Source organism: Varroa jacobsoni, unplaced genomic scaffold (genome assembly GCF_002532875.2).
Source record: "Varroa jacobsoni isolate VJ856 unplaced genomic scaffold, vjacob_1.0 scaffold_696, whole genome shotgun sequence".
Classification (NCBI taxonomy): domain Eukaryota; kingdom Metazoa; phylum Arthropoda; class Arachnida; order Mesostigmata; family Varroidae; genus Varroa; species Varroa jacobsoni.
In genome coordinates this window covers 293,679-300,347 of record NW_019213598.1, presented here as the reverse complement: position 1 = coordinate 300,347, position 6,669 = coordinate 293,679, and the positions used below count along the sequence as shown (strand labels likewise).

General features: G+C 42.0%; 1 long non-coding RNA gene across 3 annotated transcripts; it reads left to right on the top strand.

Annotated features, from left to right (window-relative positions):
* Window positions 1-2,846: 2,846 nt before the first annotated feature.
* LOC111262733 (uncharacterized) lies at window positions 2,847-6,297 on the top strand. 3 transcript variants are annotated; one of them, XR_015312036.1, is made up of 4 exons: window positions 2,847-3,074; window positions 3,274-3,337; window positions 4,285-4,480; window positions 4,613-6,297. It is a non-coding gene; the product is annotated as an uncharacterized LOC111262733 (long non-coding RNA). The 3 variants fall into 3 exon arrangements; XR_015312037.1 differs by having other exon boundaries at window positions 4,285-4,823; window positions 4,992-6,297; XR_015312035.1 differs by having other exon boundaries at window positions 4,285-6,297.
* The last annotated feature ends 372 nt before the right edge of the window (window positions 6,298-6,669 follow it).

Here is a 6,669-nt window from a genome sequence, read left to right as displayed (position 1 = left end):
CTGGGGGGTAAGTTCGTGATAAACAATCTTATTCATATCTAACGAATGGCAAGGGCCTCATTTGAATAAACAACAAATAAATAAGAGGTTTGGTCTGTTTGTTTATATTTCAAAGCTCGTGTCTTCGGCATTGTATAATCTCAGTGTTACCGAAGATACATAGTATTTGCTGAAGCATAAAATAGTGAGGATAAATTCATTTGAGAACTGAGTAAATGAAAAACAGAAGACCATATCTGATGACACGACAATTTGTGTCGGCGGACGATCTTTGTTTTAGCTGTTTTGACTACAACAGATCAATCATCATTAAGGTCTCTTAAAAATTAAGCCGTAAATATAAAATGAGAGCCTATTATTATTGCAGGGTTCAGCTATACACATTCGTCGCTAAAACTCAATAGAAGAAAATGCAAAACCTTGTCAACGCACCGTCTATCTATAGCTACTTCGTAAAACAATTTTGAGCCTAACCACAGCCTTACCGCGGCCTCCGGCCCCCGCGATGAAAGGGTAGAAGATTAGTAATGATATTAAAACACAGCTAAATTGGCTAGTTAGTTATCAAGTTCGTAATCAATACCGTAAGGATGTCTTTGATCTGGCGCCTACTTCAGTTCTTCTGCGATCGAGCTTTTAATTGCAACACGGCACCTGATTTCAAGAAGACGATTCAGAAGGCAAATTCAAAACTGCCGCCTACACTCGTCTTCCCCTCAAGCAGACACCCCTCTACTGTAACCTATATGACGGGTGCTCGTTTTCAAATGTGACGAACAGAAGTTCTGCTTTGTGACGTTGCGAGCTTGATCGCTTACATTCCCTGCTTGTCGTAAGGTTACCATTTCAGCTTACGGCTATGTGTGGTCAATAAGTCAGTCAGTCAGTCAGCAGTCGGCGTAGTCGTAGCGACGGCGCAATCGATACTCAACGACTACATGCATTTTGCCTATCTAGCCGTTTAGGAGGCTCCGCTGCTTGGCTGACTATTAAAATAATATGATACCGTGAATAGCGAACCATTTGAAGGGAAGGGGTCGGCAGTGCGAATTGTGCTAGCGGTCCTTTATTGCGGGAAGGCAGTCTTCGTCATAGCAGCATCATCAAGTACGATTCGGCGCAAAGATCGCAGACGACGTGTCTCGTAAGTCGGGACGACATGTCGTCTGCGACCCTGCTTACGCATCAATATAATACTGAAGGGACAGCGCAAATAGCATGGGCTAAAAAAATAAAGTACTCACTACGTCAGAATGGAAATATATATATAGAAACGAAAGAAGTATATGTTCTGTTCTTTCTAGCCTGTTCTAGCCTTATTTCTCACCGAGAAGGGTTACCCACTTTGTGGCTCGCCTTTGCCGCAGCTGTTATCATATTTTACCATGTAACGCTCATCTACAATTAGGTAGATTATCTTCACTCCTAGATTTCAGAAAGCGGTAGGCAGACAGTCATACAGACAAATCGATCATTCGTAGCTGACATTTATCGTATTCGCAATGCGCAAACCGAAAGCAACAAGTATTTCGATAAAATATGCGATAACTGAGAATCTGCTAAGAGCCGATCTAACGTATACCCAAAGAAAAGCTTCAAGATGGAAAGCTGTATAGAAAGGGATCATAGTGAACTAAAACATTTGCAGACAAACGAAAGAAAAGAAAATACAATAGCTATGTTTTCCATGCGAAAACATAATAAAGGACCACGTTCTAAACACCTTAAGAACCGGATAAGCTCGTCAGGGAAGTTAGTTTTCAAATTTCCGCCACAGCTCATCAACTGCTTGTGCCAACGTTTCGTTGTTACGAGTTTAACTTTCGACATTGCCGTTCAATGTTGCTTCACGAATAGCCTGAAGCCGAAGTAAGTTTACGCCCCTTTTCTTAAACATAGGGAACCTCATTAGTTCCGTAGTTTTCAAATACGTTGCCAGTACACCAGCACGTAATTGACTGAGTACACGTGAGTATAAGGCATTATCCTTTTCGATGATAGTTACAAGTTATCATTAACTGACGAACCAGATTAAAACAATAAGCTATTTACGTCGTGCGGCCAATCTTAGCTATTCGATCCGTAAGTTCCGTATCGTAGTATAATTCATATTTACTTCGTGGAGGGCGATGGTGTATCTACCTGATTTATCCTTTACCTTATAATTAAGGTAGTGAGTTATATCTATGTGATTTAGCCGCCTCGATACGATTGGAGAACTTCGTACGTCAACTTAACTAAAATATCATAATTGAATTGATGACACTTATCAGTAAAAATAAGGTCAAAGAAAAAAAAGGTAATGAAGATAATCATTATTCATTCATTAGTACTAGTGTGATATTGTTATCCTATAACATGTTACAGTTTAATTAATATCATTCTACTTTAGGCTTTTTGATACTTCCGTAATGATTGGCATCCATTATTATATCGTACTATTTGTAAGTTTACGAGGGTACACAAGTGAGTAGATTTTTAGAAAATAAATATCACTCCAAATAGTACGTATAATGTGCCACTATATTATGAGATCTGTAATCTCAAGTTTTGTAAGGCTGTAAATATAGCCGAAACATTTAGTAATACACAAATAACTAATATTATATGGTCTGGGTGTCTTTTTGAATCGCTATTGGGAAGAAACCTTTTCCTCTTCCTATTAGTAAACTTGGGTTGCCGAACGCTTTGCTCCTTACGTAACTGGTGGCGCCCTCGTTCAGCGAACTCTGCTAATTCGAGAGCTGTAGGTTTCTAGGGTTCCGCTGGGTGAGCTGCGATCGCTCTAGCCTAGGTTGGCGTTTACCCACGGCTCTCTCGTATCATCGTCACCTTTGTCGGTCCGCTTCATCAAGAGAGAAAGTAATGACGAGTCAGAAATCATGTGATAAACCTAACCCACCATCAAGAGTTACAATCGGCATGGCCTGGTCTCGCTCACAAAAATGATCGCGTCGTCTGCTAGAGTTTACTGCTCATTGCAATAAGCGACGTCCACGAAACGATTCTTGGTGCAGTTATGACAAATCGGTTGTAACGATGAAAAAAAAATCAACGATTCTCAAGTGATCTAGGTATGTTACTGTAAAAGGATTTGCAAGCTGCGTCGATCAAAGGACGTATTCCCCTAGTGCAAATTAATCACTAGGCAAAATTTCGTTTGATACAATATATATCTATTCATCTGCGTATGTATTATTTCTGTTTGTACGGAAGCACCTTATTCAATAGTGTCTTATTATACATTGAAACAACGCTGCTATCTTGTTTCAGTATTCTTAGATTCCATCTATCTAGAATATTACGAGCTCGTTAATCGCGGATCACCCGAACACAGGTACGCATAGCCGGAAGATATATTACGCAAAGTCGACACCTCTAAGTTTGAAATTGATATAGAGCTCTCGGCCGGATTAAATTGGCACGTTCGAACGCGCTGATGTTCTAATTAGCGGATCGATGGAAGTTGAAATACATAAAGATAAATGAGTAACTTACAGCACTAATTCATATTGTGGATAAAAGAAAAAAAAGGAAAGGTTTAAAAATCTATGAATTTGGAATTTGGATTTGTACCTTGTGCATAGCGAACAGCGAGTAGACTTTGTATTATCCCGTATAAAGTAGAAACAAAAGAGCATATATGATTCAAAGACCTTGATATTTTGTTGCATTACACTGCCAAACAGAAATCAGTTCCTCTGGTAACGGTATATTGGCGAATGCAAAGGTTCGGGTCAGCTGAGGTAGCGGTGACTCATCGAACCCGCAGGTGCGAGTGCATCATGACCTTGGTAATGGCTATTTCGAGAGATAATATATTTTTAACAGTTATGTTTTATACAAAAGCGCCGCTCAAGGTTGCGAAGAAGCCAATGAGCAATTGCTTGTGATGAAGGATGGTTACGAAATAATTTTTCATTAGGTAGAAAAACAACAGTTAATTGAATATAAACAGTTATCCGTGAAACATAGACGGCCATAATTAACAAAACATACTACAGTCAAATGGAAATACTACAGAAGTTCAAATAAGTTGACCTAGAAAAAAAATTACGTCTACTGTCCGGAGTAGCAGGTGAACGTACGTCCACTACGAAACGTTTTTGGAAAACAGTACCTTGCACACATGAGACAATATATATGCGACTTCTCCTTCCACAGGATGCATAGCTAAGAGACAGGTCACTTACATCCTTAGCTACTATTCCATAATAACTACTTAGTGTACCTTTTGTGTTTTCATTCCCTTCTCCTCGCCGCTTGCCAATCCCTCACTTTTAGGTCATCACCATAGACAACAATGAAAGAAGCTTGTTGTACCACCACTACAGCGTCTAGCCTAGGCTAGTTGGTGGTGCCGTACGTGTGCTGTTGCTCGCCCCGCAATGCGAATACAGATTTTGCGGGAGCATCCGATAATGACGTGCGTCAAAACCCAGCAGGAGGAAAATCGACTCACGTGGGCACCAAGCGTTATGTCAGTATTATAGTGAGTGTTGATGACGGAGGTTAAAAGCAAAATGAATTGCGCGGTAATAGTATAGCTTGCAGCTCAGACCACCGGTCCGCTAAAGCGATAAATTAGAGTTCGTTTCTGGCTTTTTCTTAGGTCAAGAAGCCCATGCGGGCGACAACGAAAAAATAAGTATAGGCCGACCGCCGTGCTGGCCTACGCAGCAAGTACATTACCCGTGTCTCCCTTGTGCAAAGCTGCAAGCGTTCATACCAACTGCTTAGTGCAAGCCATCGGCGTTTGTGGCCGTGTGAATGCTTGTGCTGCGACGATTTGCCTGTGACCGCTACTGCAAACCACTATAAAGGTAAGTACGGGTTAGCGACCCAACAGAAAATGTCGCGTAGGGTCTGCGTAATATGGCAGCGTCAGAGGCAGTTGTTGAGCGAGTAGATGGAGGCTCATACAGGCGTGCGATTCAGGCAGCTACAGACTTGTAGACTGGTAATGATCGAATGCTGTGATGTTATTGTAGTAACGCCTGTCTCCACGACTACCAACGTCATCCTTGACGCTCAACAAACTTGGCACAAGACCGGAGATGGAAAGGATCTCATACGCATCGTTTGACTGGGACGGAAAAAAGTCTGATGGCCCGTTTCGATCGGCCTGTGACAGAAGGTGAAACCTGCTTAAAACCTGCTTCCGTCGTCGGCGGCAGTGAGCGTATCTGCTGCTCATTCACTCCTGCGGTTCGGCGAGCGGCCTGAACAAGAAGAGAAGTACAAAACGAGTGGCGTCAGTCAAAGCTCGCTTGGCCATTGCAGTGAATCGAGCCAGGCGTTAAACTAGGGCTCACACACTCGGTTGGAATGTAGTATCAAAATGACGGCTCCTACAATCACGACACTCTATAACAGGAAGTAACGTTCGCACAGGGCACATTCACAAATCGGATCCATATGGGTATCTCGTATATGTTTAGGTTCTAGCTATCCCATCGCTGTTACGTCATTTGTTATTCATAAGCAAACGTTCTTCCGTAAAAAAAAAAAGAAAAAAAAACACTGAATTGTTCATACTGTTGGTTGTCATCTTGGCAAATGTTCGGTTCGTAAAGAAGATCGTCTATTGCGCGGTAGGGACAACTGCAACACAGCGAATCATAATAATAATAATAATGGATTAAATTATTCTTTTCATCGTTTTCAGCAGAGTTGCTGCTATTCCACATCAAGAACGACCAGCTGATTTGGTGAAAGCAAGGGACACTCATATGTATATATATATTTGCACTTTTCCTTCTGATCACCACTATGGTGTGTGACCAATAAGCCAATATCTCAATGCCTGTTCCTCGATCCGTCCTGTCATCATCCTGGCTGCCATCAGAGGCCTGCACGTATTTCTAGCGAAGAAAGCCCTTTACGATAGTAAGCCGTGGCGGTTCAGCAGCAAGAAACGGTTATAGCTCAAGCCTATATAAACTAAAGTGTAAAACGACGACGCACGGTGGAACGATCTGTGAGTCATTTGTCGAAACAACTAGCCGCGCCTAGTATAACATCACCACATCCAATGAAGACAACAGAGGTGCTAGGTATTTGTGCGAGCTCCGAATACTTCGACAAGTTGTTAAAGGCTGCACTTGTATTCAAGCCTAGCTATTCAGGTAAACCTGTTTGGTGTAGACACACGATATATAATGTCGTCGAAACAACCGGTCAACACTATGTGCTGTAATAGTCTTGCACTTTTACTTCTTTACTAACACTATTTTGTGTGCATGCGCACATACAGGTTTTCGTAAACCGCCACCCCACGGCTACCGGGAAACTTCTAACAGAATAGATTAAAATAAAATAAAAATGGGCCTTGAATAAGCGATCCAGAGGAAATAGCAAAGAGAAAAAGTAACATTGGTTCATGTGACGAATAAATAAAATCGCGTTTTCGCCCGCCCTGCAAGATCCTTAACCGTGCAGAGCACCGTCAGGTTAGTGGTTCTACTCATCACACAGCGACATCTCGGACAAAACCTCACGTGCTTTAACTGTCGGTGGCGCTTCTGTAGGGCACTATCAATTCCTGACTCACACTGTCGTTGAACGCGCCAGTTCGGTGCGTCGGTGTTGAGACATTTGTCGGTGGGAACTTTACCATTAACATACGCTTCAACGACTAGTCAGGACTATGTAATCCCTTGCAAACAG